This window comes from Podarcis gaigeae, assembly GCF_964106915.1.
Source record: "Podarcis gaigeae genome assembly, chromosome: 1".
Lineage (NCBI taxonomy): Eukaryota > Metazoa > Chordata > Lepidosauria > Squamata > Lacertidae > Podarcis > Podarcis gaigeae.
The window spans coordinates 76,918,043-76,936,037 of NC_139678.1; the positions used below are offsets into that span (position 1 = coordinate 76,918,043).

At 42.2% G+C, this 17,995-nt stretch overlaps 1 protein-coding gene across 7 annotated transcripts in view; it reads right to left on the reverse strand.

The window, feature by feature from the left end:
- The window catches only part of TSPAN4 (tetraspanin 4), a 500,093-nt gene that overhangs the window by 303,913 nt on the left and 178,185 nt on the right, over positions 1 to 17,995 (reverse strand). For all 7 annotated transcript variants that reach the window (XM_083698410.1, XM_083698412.1, XM_083698406.1 and 4 more), the window contains one exon: positions 15,638 to 15,710. The gene's annotated coding sequence lies outside the window, so the exon portion shown is untranslated. The remainder of the gene's footprint in view (positions 1 to 15,637; positions 15,711 to 17,995) is intronic.

A 17,995-nucleotide genomic window follows, 5' to 3' on the forward strand; every position in this document is an offset into this window, starting at 1 on the left:
GTGAGGAACAAAGGTGGACAAACCACCCCAGAAGGAGCACAATGTGTCCCCTAGCAGAGGTGTTACCCCTCCCCTAACACCCCATACACCAAACATGCATGCAACATGGAGATCCCCAGTCTAGTGCTTCACAGGCAGTACAATTTGGGAAGGCTGTATTAAATGCTACAAAACGCTCCTACAACATGCTCTTGCCCTCAAAGCCGGTTGACGATAGTAATAAGATTCTTGAGGAAAGAGCACTATAAATAATAAATGCTCAAAGTGCTTTACATTCATTATCTCAGGAAACTTTAGGCTAAATCTGTGACGTAGGCCAGCATAACTGATTATCCCCATATTTCATACAGCAAAGTGACAGTGGCTTGTTTAAGTCCCCCTAATGAGTTCTTTACTTATTTATAAGACCTCTTACCTGCCCTTCACCTTAAGTTCCCAGGGTGGGTTTCAACAATAAAACTACACAATTATAAAAACCAAATAAAACCGTTGCAATTATAAAACACATAAAACTGTTCTAAATAGAACAGAACGTGTGGTAACTGAGCTGAGACTTCTTTCTCATAACTCCTGCTCTTATTCATTCTGCTATACCAGATCAGCCAACAGTGGTCCTTGCAATAAAAGCAATGATTGTTATGAGCCAACAGTTTTTTAATACGCTGGGGTAGCAGCAAGGGGAGTTAATGATGCAGTCACTGCTTCTGATGGTATGGGAACATAGGGTAGCTTTTTTAAAAAACGCTGCTTGTGAGCTGTGGTATTCAATGCTAGTCCTACTCATATTGAAGTTAATGGAGATGACTAACTTAGGTTCATTAATTTCAATTTGTCTATTCTGAGTAGGATTTAGCTGAATACAACCTTTGGGGTCAGAGTCAACTAAATAGTTGCTAGCGGGAGGCAGCACAAGTCCCACTAATGCAATGGGGTTTCCTTCAGTGTGTGTCCCTGCAGCCTCCCTAATTGGTTTGGAAAAGGGGGTGTCAGGAGAATTTCCAGAATGGGGGTGGTGGGAAGATCATTGCACTGACAGAATGAGTGTATTAGTGCAGTGTTTCATTTCCAACCTAAGAATACATGTTGGTATTCAACTAAGTTTTAGTCAGAGTAGATCTGTAGAAATTAGTGAACATGATTATGTTTCGCTCATTAATTACAATGGAGTCTACTTTGAGTAAAACTTAATACCTGCCCTTAACTTTTAAGCATTTGATTGTCTCAATTCCTGCCTCATTTTCACAAAGTTGTTGAATTCAAATACAAAGCAGCTGGATTTTTGCCATATAAATTCTCAGAAAATCTTGAACAGAACTGATAAGATGCTAGGAAGGCACACAAAGTGAGAATAATGATGAATCAGATAGGAGATACAGTGGTACCTCAGGTTAAGAACTTAATTCGTTCCAGAGGTCCGTTCTTAACCTGAAACTGTTCTTAACCTGAGGTACCACTTTAGCTAATGGGGCCCTCCTGCTGCTGCCACACAATTTCTGTTCTCATCCTGAAGCAAAGTTCTTAACCCAAGGTAGTATTTCTGGGTTAGCGGAGTCTGTAACTTGAAGCGTCTGTAACCTGAGGTTTTTTAAGCTGTGGGTATGTGAAATTTTCCCTTTTATATTTTTGTTTGTTTGTTTGTTTGTTTGAGAAAGGTAGGCAAACAAGAATTATAGCAAGGCAATAAAAATCATGGGCGATGGTCTCTGCTTTCTAAATTCAGCCAGTTTATATCTTCATTAACTTAACCAAGAGCTGAACTTGGATTGATTGCCTTGGTAATGAAAGCTGATGTTATCTTTCATTAAAGTCAGTGAGGCCTAAATCATCAAAAACAGCTAGAGATTTTAGATGCTCAGGCCTCTTTATAATGAGACCATTTTGAGATGCCATGGAGGCAGAGGTGTTCATCACATTGTGAAAAATTAGGTCAACTGAAGCCATTTTGGGATGGACATTGCAAAATGAAGCCTCAGCATATCATTAACAATGTTGGAAAAACTATGAAAGGTTAATCATTGCATGTGTGCATATACATAATTGTACCACCTCATTCAATTTTGTGATGTGGCTGACTACAGAAGACACTGCATGAGCACAGATAAAAACAGCCACCATCTATATTTAGCTACCCATTATGCCAGTTATGGAAAATCTGGCTTGAGCGCCAGATTCAGAAGTGGCCAACATTTCACAGGGCACTTTGATTGGGCAGGGGGCTGAAACCTGCCAATCACCTGACATCAAGTTGATTCTTCCTTTGCAGTCATAGCTTGAATTTGGCACTTTTTGAATTTGCCATCTTTTTCTGTCACCTTCCAGGGTTTGAATTCTTTCTGAACTTTCCCACATCTGATGTCAGGCACAGGAAGAGGTACAAGTGGTTGGGCCCAAACAGCCTCCCAGGCCAATTTCAGAGGCCAGGAGGCTCTCATTAGGTCAACAGGCTGAAGGCTCCCCACTACTGGATTCTCCCTTCAGAGCATTTATTCTAACTTGTAAGATACTTCTATGTGTTGACCTTTGTTTGAAAGGACTGATTCATTTTAAGTGATGAGCTACAGGTGCTTAGTGGTAACACTTAATCAATCTGTAACTTGGTCTTTGTTCTTCAAACTCTGCACCAAGGAACCCTCGAGTTTCTTTGGAAGTTATAGAGAATGCTTCAGTGAAAAGAAGGGTAGACACAAATTGCTAAAGAACAGCTTTCCTATCACTGTCAATCTTTTCCTGCAGAGCACAGCCTCAGAAAAGAATGTTAAGCACAGTCTAGAGTACGTCCTCAGTACACATGGAACAACACTAAGGTCCAACAGGCATGACCAGTAATCCTTTTTGGCATGATTGGAAAACCAAGAACGTGTTCCAGAATCTTCTTCAATGAACAGGGGTTCTGTGCCGAATGCAGAGTTTTCTTAATAGACAAGCTGGTGTGTGTGGAAATTCGAAACACATTGTGATGGATCAATTCTCTTGAAAAGGAATGTCTATTTTGAAATCACAGTGTCCCCGTGTTTCAGAAAGTTCAACAGCTGTTTTTAAAAGGCTCCACACTTCTCCTAGGCTGACGGCTGACGTGAAGCAGGATCAGAACAAGCCATAACACTGGCGACAGATCCCCTGATTCATGGCTGACAGGGCTTTGTTCATCTCTGCACAACTGACTACATAGGGAACTGATGGTGGTTTTTTGTGGCTGTTTAGCTCAGTGAAGCAGAAAGAATATAAAGATTGACACCTTGACTGCTGGGGCAGTTAAAGGGTTCTATTGTGCAGCTCTCTGGGGTCCTTTGCATCAGGAACGTAGGACACATCTTGAGATTTTAAGAAGCCCAGTATCCAATATACCATTCGTTCCCATCAGACCTCACTCCTAGCATATGACTTTTAATGTGGTTTTCACAACAAGTCTGTTAAGGCAGAAAAATCTCTCTTGGAAGAAAGATACAGAGAGACAGGCAAGACAGATAGATAGACTCATCTGCTTGAAGTTAATTCAACATATAATTCCAAAAAGAAGCTCAGATACCCAATCTGTCAATAACTGCTGTTTAAGAAAGTTATTGACAACCTGGAATGTGTTCAGAGGAGAGTGACAAAGATGGCGAGGGGCTTGGAAACAAAGTTCAATGAGGAAAGGTTAAAGGAATCTGGTAAGATAAAATGAATCTGGACAAAACAAGTATGTGAAATACCTGTCAACAGGTCATTAGGGACAATTCAACAGATTTTGTTTTTGCAGATTACTGTACCCACAGACAGAATGGACATTTCTTGTTTATCATAATGGACTATATGTGAACAACTTGTGGCATAGTCTTGATAGTACTGTTATGAATTTAGGAGTCTGTCAGTATGGAGGATACTTCGGGTCTCTTCTGATTCTTGGGACCCTGTATCTATGAGGATAGAATGCATAAGAGGAAGTTTGCAAAACTAGTTCGTTGTCAAGGAACCACAATCTAGCATATCCAAAGAAGTTGCTCTGTGCCACCAAACAAATGGGTGGGCCTTTCCTCCATCCTGTTCATCTAACTGCTATGAAGGATAACAATGGACAGAGTTGTGTTTTGAGCAAGCTGGAAATCTGAACGCTGGAAGCTGCAGACAGAGGGGCATGTCCTGTTCTGTGCTGAGCCTGTACTGGGCTTTGAGGTTCCCCTGGAAACCAAATGGAGAAGAAAGATCTGTTGGGCTGTTAATGCTGTGAACTCTTTTCATCCTGTGTTCAGGGTGCATATATGTGTAAATAAAACCATATATCTTAAAGGCACCACAGTCTCCACTGACCTTCATTCCAAGGAAACCCAACTCCGGGTAAGCACTTGGAAACCCTGGAGTCTCTCACTGCTCAAAGATTGGGGTGGCATCCAAAAGTACTCGATAGAGGAATATGCATAGGCTATAAGACTTCAGCGTACCAGAATAGTGATTTTGTCCAGGGAAACACCAGACAGCTACAGTAGAGCTGTGAACATTGAGGTAAGGGGCAAGTGGTAAACATTATGCAGATAATTATAAATTAAGATGACTCTGCCTTTCTGGTAGCTGATGAAAGACCATTTTGATCGCTAATGAATAAAACTGATGCTTGCATTTCGAAAGTCCAAAATAGCATGTGGGTTTCACACCCCGTAAGCAGCTAAGGAAGGAGCCAGTATCTTTAGAATGAAATTCCAGTTCTGGAAATAGCTTTCTAAAAATGCAACAATGGAAAAGCTAAAACAAAAACAAAAAAACTCTCTAGATTAGTTTTTGCATCACCTTAACAAATATAAGGAGAGAGGAAGCAAACTGAAGTAATTATGTTATGTCACTACAGTGGTACCTCAGGTTACAAACGCTTCGGGTGACAAACACTTCGGGTTACAAACTCCGCTAACCTGGAAGCAGTACCTCGGGTTGAGAACTTTGCCCCAGGATGAGAATGGGAATCATGTACCAGCAGCACAGCGGCAGCAGGAGGCCCCATTAGCGAAAGCGTGCCTCAGGTTAAGAATGGCTTCAGGTTAAGAACGGACCTCCAGAACGAATTAAGTTCATAACCCAAGGTACCACTGTATTGGTATAGTTATGGTAGACTTAGCCGATCTAACCATATGTATCTGTGGAAAGTTGACACCGATCTAACCATATGTATCTGACACCGATCTAACCATATGTATCTGTGGAAAGTTGTAGATGCATAATGGCATTCAGGAAATGCTCTACAGAATTCAAACATTACCTGAGAGGCCCAGAGGCAATGTTATTTGGTGTACTCAGTGTGGCGTTTGCCCTCCTAGGTGGGTCATAAGGAAAGGGTTAAATGAGTGTGAAGTGATTGGCCAGTTGGAACCCAAGGGGAGGAGTTAGAGTTGTTAGAGTTAGAGATAGAGTTGGAGCTGGAGTTGTTGGGAAGTCAGTTGGGAGTCGGAGAAGGAAGAGGGAGGATAAGTCTGTGGGTTGGTCTAGTTTTGATGTGAGAGAGTGAGAGAAACTGTTAGGAGTCAGATAGACAGTTGGGATAATCAGCTAGAAGTTATTAGGAAGGTATAGGCCAGTAAATAAACTAAGATTAAGAAACTGACAAGAAAATTTATCTGAAACCATAAACTTGTTAATACTTAAAAAACAAACTTGCTTATTTGATTTAATGTTAACAACTGTCTGGACTCTGTGTGTACTCGAGAGAAACGGGTTGGTGGCAGCAAGGAAGCAAACACAGTGGTGGCACAGGGATCAATAGACCATCAAACGTCCGGGGACCCTGTGTGATTGCCACACTCAGTTCTAATATAGATTAGGGACAGAGGAAAATAGGGTGGATGGTCTTACACTAAGACTTGGGACACTTCCAGATTAAATACTTATTGAGCAGTCATCCTGATTTGTTTGAACAAAGTTTGGGAGGAGGTTATAGAACACCAGCTGATTTTGAGCCTTCATTCTGATTTGAATGGAGGAAGGAATACATCATCATGTCAATCAATTGCTATCCTCCATTTTCCAGTACATTTGCCCACTGCCTTCCCGGCCACAAAAAATGTCAGGTTTTTTGGAAGGGGTTTATTGCACAGGAGCACCAAATCCACTTAATGGTGCAATCTGAATTTGCCAGTCTGCAACTGACTCCCACCTACAAAATAGTAACAGACTAGAAGTGTCCTTGGCATTGAGACCTCCCAATTACAGCAATGCAGTGGTGTTGGAAAAGCTGGGGTGGGAGAGAGAAAGGCACAAGCTACTTAGCCAATTCAATGTATAGTTTTGTAGACAGACATGATTGCAGGCGCCTAGAATATGACAGCTTTGTGCCTGTGATATATCTGTTTATACATTTCATAAAGCCTCTCCAAAGTTTCCCAGCTTTCAGAATCTAAGCCAAAAAGTCACTACAACGAACTTCCATAGTCATAGTCATCTGGTATAGAGCTCTTTTTTTGGTCCAAATTAGTAACACTTAGCAAATAAGCAACAATATGACTGACTTCACTGGTGATTCAGTGAGGTTGGAGCTTAAAATGAGCTAGTGTTCAATTGCAAAATGTGTAAGGCAGGGGTTGGCAAACTACGGTCCCGGGCCGCGTCAGGGTTCTAAATCCGGCCGGCCCGGCCGTTTAAGAACCCACCGCGAAGCCAAGACTCCCGGTGATGGCGATGGCGACAGAAGGAAGGAAGAGGCCGAGCAGCGGAGGCTTTGCCAATCAAACACCGCACCTGGTTTACCTCAGTGCGGGGACGTCTCTGCCAATCAAACGCTGAGGTAAATCAAGCGCGGCGTTTGATTGGCAGAGCTGCCACCGCTTGGCCTCTTCCTACTGTCACCACTGCCGCCCTAGTGCCCCTGTAACTGCTGCTGCTCTGTGTCCCTGTGAGGGGGCAGAAGCGGTGTTCCTGGAGGACAGCCGGCCTGGGCTAGGGCTCAGTGGGGCCCTCATCGCCACGCTCCCATTGGTGGCCAACATGACGGTGGAGGATGATGAGGCCGGCGGCGAAGTGGCCTAGGCAGCAGCCTTCACCTCCAGGGAGCAGGACGACGAAGGGGTGGAAACACCCACACGGGGCGGAAGCTGCAGGTGAGACACCAGCTTATCCTTGTCTCCATCTTTGTGCTCCTTGAAGAGGTGCACCGGGCAGTGCGCACCATTCCTGGCCAGCTCCTACAGGCTCCCGGCTTCCGAGGTGCCCAGCTCCCGCTAGCCCACTCTTCAAAACTTCCCATCCGGCCCCCAACAGTGTCTGAGGGACAGTGAACCGGCCCCTGTTTAAAACGTTTGAGGACCCCTGGTGTAAGGGGCCTCTGTGCAAGTGTAGAGTACATTTTCCCCTCAATTCTAAGTAGCCACAGAAACCTAGATGTATCACACAGGGATTTTAGGCTAAAGAGTCAAGCTTCCAGATAAACATTTTTATTAAAAAAACAAACAAAACCTATTTGTCAAAGTTGGTTGTTCCTAAAACAGGGGTGGCAAACCTGTGGTCCTACAGATGTTGCTAAATTACACTCCCATCAGCTCCAGCCAACACAGACAATGGTAAGGGATTATGGGAATTGTAATTTATCAACCTCTGGGAGAGGCACAGGTTAGACATCCCTGTCCTAAAACTAAATTCTTCATCTCCTGCTTTATTCATTCTGCCCCAATTCCTGAAGTTGTTTCTGCCTCTCTCACCATCACCCCTAGTGCAGTATCAATATGCCAATATACACATTCCATATACCAAACTAATTTTTCAGTACCACACTTCCTGAAATCACTCTTCCCCATTGGAAGACCAAAGCACACAATTCTGAGTACATTTCCAGGTTCCCTAAAACACCGAAAAGAATAGGGGGGTAAGAAGCAAATTTGCAGAGAAAACCTCCTCCCTTCCTCTCCTCCCCCCCCCAACCAGAGGAACAGAACCCACTTTTAATTTTGTTTTTATTCCTTTTCCACAAATATAGAATGAGACAAGGAGCTTCCAGCTTGGAAGATAGAGGAAGAGAGCACATCATGTTACCTGAAAAAAAATGCAATAATGCAGAAAGAAAGAAAGAAAGAAAGAAAGAAAGAAAGAAAGAAAGAAAGAAAGAAAGAAAGAAAGCAGGCAGGCTAGAGAAAAGGAGGAAGGAAGAAAAAATATTGAAAAGACAAGAAGGGAATAGGTATTGCTGAAATTGTGTCATATTTCTCACTCAGAAAGCAGGTTGGTTTTGGTTCAAATTCTTAGGTGTGAATATGAACAATTCGCATCACTAGATAGTCTGGCCCATCTTCTTGTCTGGACACCACCCTCTTACGGACAAGTCTATGCACAGCCAAATATTTGCACTTGTTCCCTTTTTATGTACACCATTCTTTTTTCTTGTTTATGCAGATATGCACAAACTTCGCAAAACGTATTTCTGAAGAGGAGAATTGGGACATGTTTGCTTAAAGCTTCCTTTATATTATTATTGTTGTTGTGCTTTCCCTCTGCTAAACTGTTTTGACTTTTCTTACGCAAACACATATCTGTCCCCCATGCAATAGGCAGTACGACAGCAGTTATTTTCTTGGTTTCTAGCCTTAGTCATGCATTCAAGCAAGCAAGCAAGCAAGCAAGCAAGCAAGCAGTAACCCCATCCTCCCAAGCCCTTGCTTGAGATGAAACTTCAAAAAAAAAAAAAAAAAAACCCACACACCAGAAACCTGGCATATAGCTTTCCCCCTGGGTATCCTCATGGGTCAGGTCAATGTAATCTGCTCCCTTATTTTGTTTTATAGCAAAAGTCACCGGAATATATATTTCCAGTTGGGCTAAAAACAGCAACAGTGTTTTACATTTCCTTTGTGCCTTAGATTCTACAACAATGGCAAAAAGCCAACCAATTAGTTAAACTGCAATAAGCAAAAGCACGAAGAGCAGGTTGAGATGGCTAGTGGCTAGAGCAAACAGAAGATGTCAGTACTCGTGTCTTCTATGATTAATCTGGTAAGAGAAGTAGGATACGCATCTGAGATCCCTTCTGCATGTATCCCACTTGGCTTGGTTAGTGCTATGATCACTCCCACACAATTTATTCCGGATGCACAAAAGAGCTTCCACAGAGTTCCTCTGATGGTGTGTTGAATATACTAGGCAAGTATTACAGAAACCACGAGAGCCAGCAGCAATCCTATCAACCAGATATGTGCAAAAGGAGCAAGAAATATGGATCACACAAAAGATCAATATACAAGGACTGATCTTTTCAATACAACAAGAAATCAAATCTTTGGTTGCTTTAAACACCATTTTTGAGGCAAAGGAAGATGCCATCTTTTTGGAGTTGGAACTCTCACAAACATTGACTACATCTGGTGTGCAGGTGTGTAAATCAGGGGTCAGCAAACTTTTTCAGCAGGGGGTCAGTCCACTGTCCCTCAGACCTTGGGGGGGCGGACTATATTTTGAAAGAAAAGAAAGGAATGAATTCTTATGCCCCACAAATAACCCAAAGATAAAGTACATTCTACTCATGTAAAAACACCAGGCAGGCCCCACAAATAACCCAGAGATGTATTTTAAATAAAAGGACACATTCTAATCATGGAAAAACATGATGATTTCCAGACCGTCAGCGGACCAGATTTAGAAGGCGTTTGATCCGGATCTGGCCCCCGGGCCTTAGTTTGCCTACCCATGGTGTAAATCATAGGGTCTAACATGTGTTAGCCTAACAGGCTTCAAATCATCTGATGCTGCTTTTGTTTTGTTTTTTAAATTATTGTTATAAGAAGCTCTGATAACATTTAACATTCTGAAATGTGTATAATAGGTATGTTTGCAGACCTGGATATAGTGGACAGAAAGCTCAATTTTGAGATCAGTGGCAGACCTTGGTAAAGTGGCAAACTAGAAATAAACTTTCTCAGGGCAACAAAAATAAATCTCTGGAGCTGTTGCTACTCAGGCTGCAATCTGAAACACATGTATTAGGAAGTCCCACACTGAACTCCCATCTCAGGAAACAGGCATGAAATTGCACAGCTGGAATTTTTTTATGCCCTTTGCATGACCGCTTCCAGAAAAGGCAACTATATATTTGGATTACATGCTTGAAATCAATTTACTGCATACAAAGCATACCATAGCACTTTGTTACTACAAGTCAATATTGCTAATGGCGATAGGACACACTGAGACTGGGGGCTTGTCCAGACGTCCTAGTCCCATGCCTAGAAAGCACAGGTCCGAGAGGTTTTCTGTGTTTTTGGCAAGGGTATAAGCGGCTTTCCCGGGGAAAGGAAAACCTGACTGTTTTTTCTCCGATCGAGTGCTGAAGAGCGGTTTCCCAGGGGAAAGCAGTGAGACAAGACCATACGCCCTGGGAATGCAGCCTGCTTACAGCCACCAGCAACTTAGGCTGGCTCTAGAAATAATAGTATGTGCAGTGAGTGGGTCATAGACTCACATATGGGTTCTCTGCCACAATACATGCACATCTCCCATTTTTGTAGTTCTTCCATCCTCAAAAGGAAGTGCTGTAGGCATTGGATATATGCCTGTACAGTACCTTGAAGTCAAACAGAATCTGTTCCAGAAGTCTGTTCGACTTCCAAAACATTCAGAAACCAAAGTGCAGCTTCTGATCAGCTGCAGGTTTGCGGCATTCGGGAGTCAAAACATTGGGGAATCAAGCTGTTAAAAAACCAAGGTACTGTACGACTGTAGGTTCGCATCTCTCTCTCTCTCTGACACACACACAGTGGCAAGTGCAAGCACATACACAAGCAGTATTCTTATACAGCAAACCAAATGAACTAGATTGTGTCAATATTACCTTAAGTTATTATAAACCAAAATGGAAAAGCAAGGAACAATACATACAACCTCAAAATAAAACTGAGCACATCAACATTAAGTTTCATATTAGGGTTTGTGCATACCTTGCGTTTTGTCACCATGCATGCAACATGGAAATCCTGCTGTATACAACAAGCCTTTTGCTCTTGATTAAACAGGTGCTATGGGAATTTTCAGCCCATTCTTGATCATAATTAGAGCTGTAATCCCTGGTTTTTATGAAGATATACTGGATTTTAAATCAGCTTGGACAATATTTTTTTTAAAGATTACTACTGTTTGTTTTGTTTCTGTTCTTAGAAAAAAGGAAGAGGGAAGAAAATAGATTATTATACTCCAATTAGCCTTAAAGGATAGATGGTAAAATCCTTTGGGCATGGGCCCATATATACAAACCTCTATATTATTTCAAACAGGTGCTATGTGTGTTATAAAAGGAGAAGCCCAATAGTAACCAAGATAAATGGGGGTGAGGAGAGGATGATTATAGGGTGCCCACTTCTGGAACTCCCTCTCCCAGGATGTCTTTATGGCTCTTTCACTGTTAGTGTTGGGGGTGGAGAAAGCACTTAAAACTTTTCTTAGTAATCAGGCTTTAGAGCCTTCCCACAGAGCCATAGATTGGGGGGGGGGGGCTAGCTGGGTATTTTGCCCCAGGTAAAACCTTCAGGGGGCACCATTGAGGCTCCCAGGGGGCTTCAGGGGGCACCATTGAGTGTACACAAATGTGCATAGGGGGGTTCCAAACTGGGTCTTTGACCCGGGTGAAATAAGGCCTAGTTTGTTCCCTGCCTTCCTGGACATTACAGCTGCTGAGAGTCTTGTTTGTTTATACTGTTTTCCTGCATATGCTGCTCTGATCTCCTTTGGGAAGGAGAGCAAGATATAAATCATTTCAATCAAACCAACAAATACATAAATGCTCTCTAGGCTGTCCAGAACAGTTCGCTTTCTCTATTGGACGCAACAAAAGGCTCATCAGTTTGATGGGCAGCACCAGGAAAGTGAAAAGAAAGTGGACCCCTGGCCAAGCTGCCACTGCTGCCTAAGTCAAACAAAACGAAGACACAAACAAGCAAACAAACAAACAAACAAACAAACAAACAAACAAACAAACAGAGAGCCTGAATTATTAAACAGTTGTAAGACATGTCAAGTGAGGACCTGCAACTGCTTTCAGATGAGAAAAAGGAAGGAGAAACATTCTGCCCACCCGACCTCCTGCTTCTCAGCCATGCTTTTCTCTTTTTTGTGATAGTGATAATGCCCCTCATCTCACAATTCAGTTTGTGGAGATATACAGAGATGTAGCATTAGAAAGAGGATGAACAACCATGTGCGCCCGCCTACCCCAAATCCTTCTTTTTCCAACCCTCCTTGCTGTTAACAGGCAGCCCAGCGCACATTCTGTACACATATCTAGCAAATGACAGGACAGCGGCATCTGCAATCTCACTTGATGGCAGTAATCAATAAGCAGTGAAATCCTCACTGAGCAATTCCTTTTCCTTCTGGCTACAAAGGCAAATGAAACTTAGGCTGTAAAGGCAAAATACTGATCAGAGGAGGCTCTTTGTATATACAAGCAGCAATCTCAGCTCTGATGCGGGCTTTCGGGTTTAGATATTTGACTTTGCATGCCCCCTCCACTACACAGGCGCAATGTTGTGGGCATAAAATATTCAATATATACCCAAATATCTCCTGGAACCCGTAGTTTCTGGTAATGTTCCTTACTCTATAGACATTTAGAAGCTCCAGCTGCCAAGAGGAAGTTCCCAGTCTGTTGGGGGGGGGGGTCCTGCTCATAGCCAGAGAGCAAAAAAATACAGTGGAAGCTCTACTTACGGGCATAATCAGTTTTGGAGGTCTGTCCGTATGTCAATCTGGGTTGCTGGTAGAAGCGCGATTGTGCACAGGTGCATTCAGTGGCAGCATGCTTCCGCACATGTGCAGACGGTGGCAGCCACTTCTGCGCGTGTGCAAATCGCAGCAAACCCGGTATTTAGTTCCGGGTTTGCCGCAGTCGCAACTTGGATCAGGCCCAAGTAGAGGCAGTCGTAAGTAGAGGTTCTACAGTAGAAGGAGAGCAGAAAATAGACCAGCAGCCTCAATGTGGATGAGAATTAACCACTATCAGTTACAAAAGCCACACAAATTGAGGTGTCCTGGGGCTTACTTTCTCAGAATTGTTTGGGTGATGCATGCTTTTTTCTACAGAAACCAAATCAATTACAGAAGAGACTGCAGTGTACTGGAAGAAGCAACGATCACTAGTGTCAAGGCACAGATAGGTAGCCGTGTTGGTCTGCCATAGTCAAAACAAAACAAAAAGTATCTGAAGAAGTGTGCATGCACACGAAAGCTCATACCAAGAACTGACTTAGTTGGTCTTTAAGGTGCTACTGGAAGGAATTTTTTTTGTAGTGTCAAGGCAATGATTCTTCAGCATCAGCTTCGTTGGACTGGTCATGTTGTTTGGATGCCTGATTATTGTCTTCCAAAGCAACTACTCTATTCCGAACTTTAAAATGGAAAGCATAATGCTTGTGGTCAACAAAAGAGGTTTAAAGAATTGGTGTACTAGCTGGGTGTTTGACATGAGGCAGTACAGCACTTAGCAATTCTGGTTTTCTGTAATATAATAATTTAAATTGCAGATACAGCAATTCACAGCAATTCAACATAACAAGGGAAAACACAGGAGATCTCCTAGTCTCTGGCACAGATTGCTTTACAACATATTGAATGTAATACAATTCTTCTGAAATCTATTAATTTGAAATACAAAGCACTTCACATGAAGTGGGCTTTGTACAGTGCAGCCGGATTTAATTGTATGTTATGTAATAAGGATGCCAAGCACTTGCAGAGACCTTTCTTCTGTTTGGCGTGCTTTACAAACATTAGCTAATTCATCCACGTGACGCCCTGGGAAGGTATGTAAAAGGAAATCACTTAGGCGGCAGCGGATGCTCTCTAAGGGCACACGTACAACCGGGGCAACAAAAGGATTTGCTGCGTTAGCAGCAAGTCTGGGAGCACAATTTATACAAGGTTGCAATGCAGCAGTGCAAGCACACACAACCATTCAGGAAAGCTTCTTTTTCAAGTGACAGGAAGGATACATGGCAGATATAAACCAATGACTGGATCCCTGCCAAGTGCCGAATCTATACTGCAGGGACAGGGCTGGAAGAAGATCTTTAGAGTGATAAGAGAAGGATCTAACAAAGAAGCCGTGTGCTACAAGGTGCGGAGGGGAGACGGAGCCCAAAGTTAAGGTGAAAAGGATTTGTCATTCACAAATAGGATAGCACCTGCTTTTTTGAAGCAAAACTTCATACATGTTATACCTCTTTATAAATAGTAATTCCCCAAGATTTGGGACCCAGACACATGCCAGTTCAGTGCTGAGGAATGGCACCACTATTCCTAGGCCAGGGTCTACAGTGAACCAAACTGTCTGCTTTGGTCTCAAAGGTGTCATGAGCTAGAGTCTTCCTAGCAGAGAGAAAGCCTTTTTTCAGTCCTGGAATTGGGATGGGCAGCTTGGTGGGAGTCAGGGTCCTCCTTCCTTTCTCCCATTTAATATGCTGCAATGCACAATAGCTTAAGATTCCAGTCCTGGGCTCCCATACCCTTTGAACATCCAGCAAACAATGTAGACCAGCATATGGATATACTGTTTCATAAATATGTCAACGGATTCTTGGTTGGGGGAAAAAAATAAAAAAAGAATAAAAACTAACACAACCTATTAAGTGCAGAGAGCTGAGGCATAAACTTGAGGCATAAAATTAAGACAATTTAAGCACTAAAAAGCAGGGAACTGTAAAACTGAGCAATTCCTGCCACTAACAGCCTGCAAGGTGGCCTTATTTCATACAGCAGTAAAAGGGAAATCAAGAACTTTGCAAAACCAAGAGGACCCTTGGGATATGCATTTCAGCATCACCCTGCCACCCCCGCATTCAATTTGATACTGTTTTTGCAAATACCAGTTACGTAAGAGCACAATTGCATTTCAGGTGATGAAAACATTAATATCTTCCCCTGCAATATGCTGCAGAGATGTTTCCCCTTCCATGTCCTCAACCCCTTTCCACGCTGGCCCTTCTTCCTCCCCCACCTCTTCCACTCACGATTAGAAAACTCTTTTTTTAAAAAACCTTCCCATCTTATTCTGCAGCTTGGCTGTGATCCAAAGGCCAATCATTAGAATGGTCTTGCACTTTCTTTCTGGGCTGGATTAGACCAAGTGTCTTCCACCTTTTCAGACCCAGGATCCCCCCTTTTAATTCTTTAGCCAGGTGGAAACATTTCTTTATAACCAGGCCTTTGGCTAAATAAACATCATGTGGCCTTTTAAATGTGTCTGTGAAAGGAGGGTTATTGGTTTGCTTTTGCTTCATTTTTATGTTCTCATTTTGTATTTTTATGTTGTGAACCACCCTGTGATCTTTGGATGAAGGGTGGCATGCAAATTTAATAAATATAATATTAATAATAACCCAAACATGCAACTGGGGACATATTTTTATCTTTTACCAAATATATATGCTCCTATATCCTGTTGCGACCCACCTTGGATCAGGTCATGACCCACTAGGGGTTAGAGGTTAGGGTCCCGACCCACCTATTGAAGACTAGAGGATTAGATGGTGGGCTTCAAGTTGGCACATAATGAAAAGACTGACCACACGGCTACTTCTGGCTATGCAAAGATCCCAAAATAACCCACAGCATTCCTTTAAAAATTAGAATATATCCTCCCCACTCTTTAGGAAACTTTGTAATGACTGCTCAAGAATTAGCTTTGATCTAATCTTAAAAAATAAAGTACCTGATTTGTGGCTGTGCCAAGCTTGAACAGTTCCACAGGAGGAGCTCCTCAAAGTCTGTGTGTTTCAAACACTCTGAAAAAGAAAAACGTGTCCAAATTAATTAATTGCCAATTAGAAGGTATATCTTACCAGGACCCAGCAACAAATCCGGGAGCACAAGTCCCCTGCTGGCTAATGAGGAAGCGGTCAATGCCACCTGATTAGGGTTGACACTCTTTCCCCTGTATGCAGGTAGCTATGAAAGTTTGTTTGAAAAAGGAGCAGAAAGCCAACAAACAATAGTAAATGGCAGGTCCAGAGAGCAAATCGACTGGCCTTGTTGAGTCCTGGAAAAAATAATAATGTGGAATCAAGGAGTGCCACAGCAATTGGCATAGTCTGGCCAAGGTCCTGGGAGGAAGAATTAATGGCCTCCTTTTGCCCTTCCCCTCTGCTTGCAGAGGCTACCTCTCCGAAATTCAGATTATTACCAGGGGAGGCTCCTCCACTGTAGGCTGTGCCCACTCTGAAAAGATTAAAAAATGCAAAAAAATGCAATTAAAGAGTCTTTGTTCATGCATCACCGCACCGATCCATGTTTTTGTGTTGTGATCTCTCTCTCAGACTTCAGAAGCAAAGGGTACAGTCATTCCAATATCCTCAATAACTGAAGCTTTAGAACATTCTTCAAAGGCAGCCCCCAAAACACACTAGAGCAGAGTTCCCCAAACTTGGGGGGGGGGTGCTATTGTCATAGTCACTGCCAAATGTCCATTTTATAGTGGGGTGGGACAGTCAAAAAAACTGGCAATGCCGCCAAACACAAAGGGGCATATTTTTCTTTAAAAGTTAAAAATGAGGAAGGTCAGTGGACCTTGGTAAGTGCCATGAGAGTTGAGGACACCACACAGGAAACCCTAACATTACTTTAATCCAAATGGGAAGGTACTAGAACATATTTAATCCCCACCCTCCTAATCCTCAGAAGTTACACATCTGTGATTCAGCCATGGCATCCTTCAAACCAGGTTCTGGTTCTAAGGTTTGGCTCAAATTAAACCCTTTGCTTGATTTAGCTAAAAGCCCTGATGCTAAATCCAGAGGAAGCATTATTATCAATTTATGATGAAGTGGAAGGTTCACAGGCTATGAAGGACTTGCTCACAAATTTATTGACAGCTGAACAAATTATGATAGCTAGGAAGTGGAAGGGGCAAACAGAATATAAAATGGAAGAATGGTATAAAGAGGTGTGGGATATAAGCTATTAATGATAGATTAACATGTGCCATTAAGGTAAGATGGGGAGTAAGCAGGGGAAATGATTTTGAGGAGATATGGAATGTTTGTAGAATTTGTACTGTTAAAACAGAAAGGGGTCAAACCATCGCAAGAGGTGTTGAAATTCTGGGAGGCTGGATAGTTACAATGGAATGGTCTAGTGGATAGGGTGCACATTTTTATTTATTATTATTACTTTGTCAAAAAATAAGAATAAAATAAAGCATTGATGTATTTCCAAAATTGGATCGTTGGTAAATACACACTTGGAGTAAGCACTGCTTATTGAAATTATTTGGCTTACTTTTGAGTAGGCATACACAGAATCATGCTTGAGATTTGCTTATCTACCCTCAACGCAACAATAATGCGAGACTTCAAGTCATATTGCACTGTTTTAATTTTATTAGGATATTTTTACTGCACAATTTTAAAGAGCAACTCTGGCAAAAAGCTGAATAGAAATGTTATAAATAAATAGGACACTGTTCTTAATTAGTCGAGGGGAAACTTTTTCTCCTGTCATCTTAACACTAGAACAGATTGCAGACTGGGCTAAATTCTGTGCCCTCTTCCAGAAATATCTATTTTCTCCATTTCTAATTGCAACCAGTCTGAAGGAAAAGCTTTCTATTTCAAAAGCTGGCAAATCATAGCGTGAACTTTCATCCTGATAAAATCACTTTACTATATCCTTGAATTTTTATTTTATTTTTGGGCTGTTCTTAAAACACAATCATAGCTTGCTCCGTTTTTGTACTAGCTGTAGGTATCAACCACTCAACCACCATTTTCAATGTATACTTAGGTTACTGAAATAATGGTAAAGGGGATTATTCTACTCATTCAGAACAGCAATATATGAATACTGTTGCTGTTGGGTGAAGGGCTTGGCAACTTGATAATAAAGAAAATGTACTCTGCTTGCATTCAAAGGAACTTTTTTCCTTCTGAAGCTCTAGTAATAGTAATACAGCTAGTGATTTGGTAAACATGATCTTTGAAGTGGGGTGGGGATGGCTGTTATGCACTGAGCAGACAGGATGGTGTGTGTAAAAACATCCAAAGACGTAAGAAAAATGAAAAGGTATGTGATA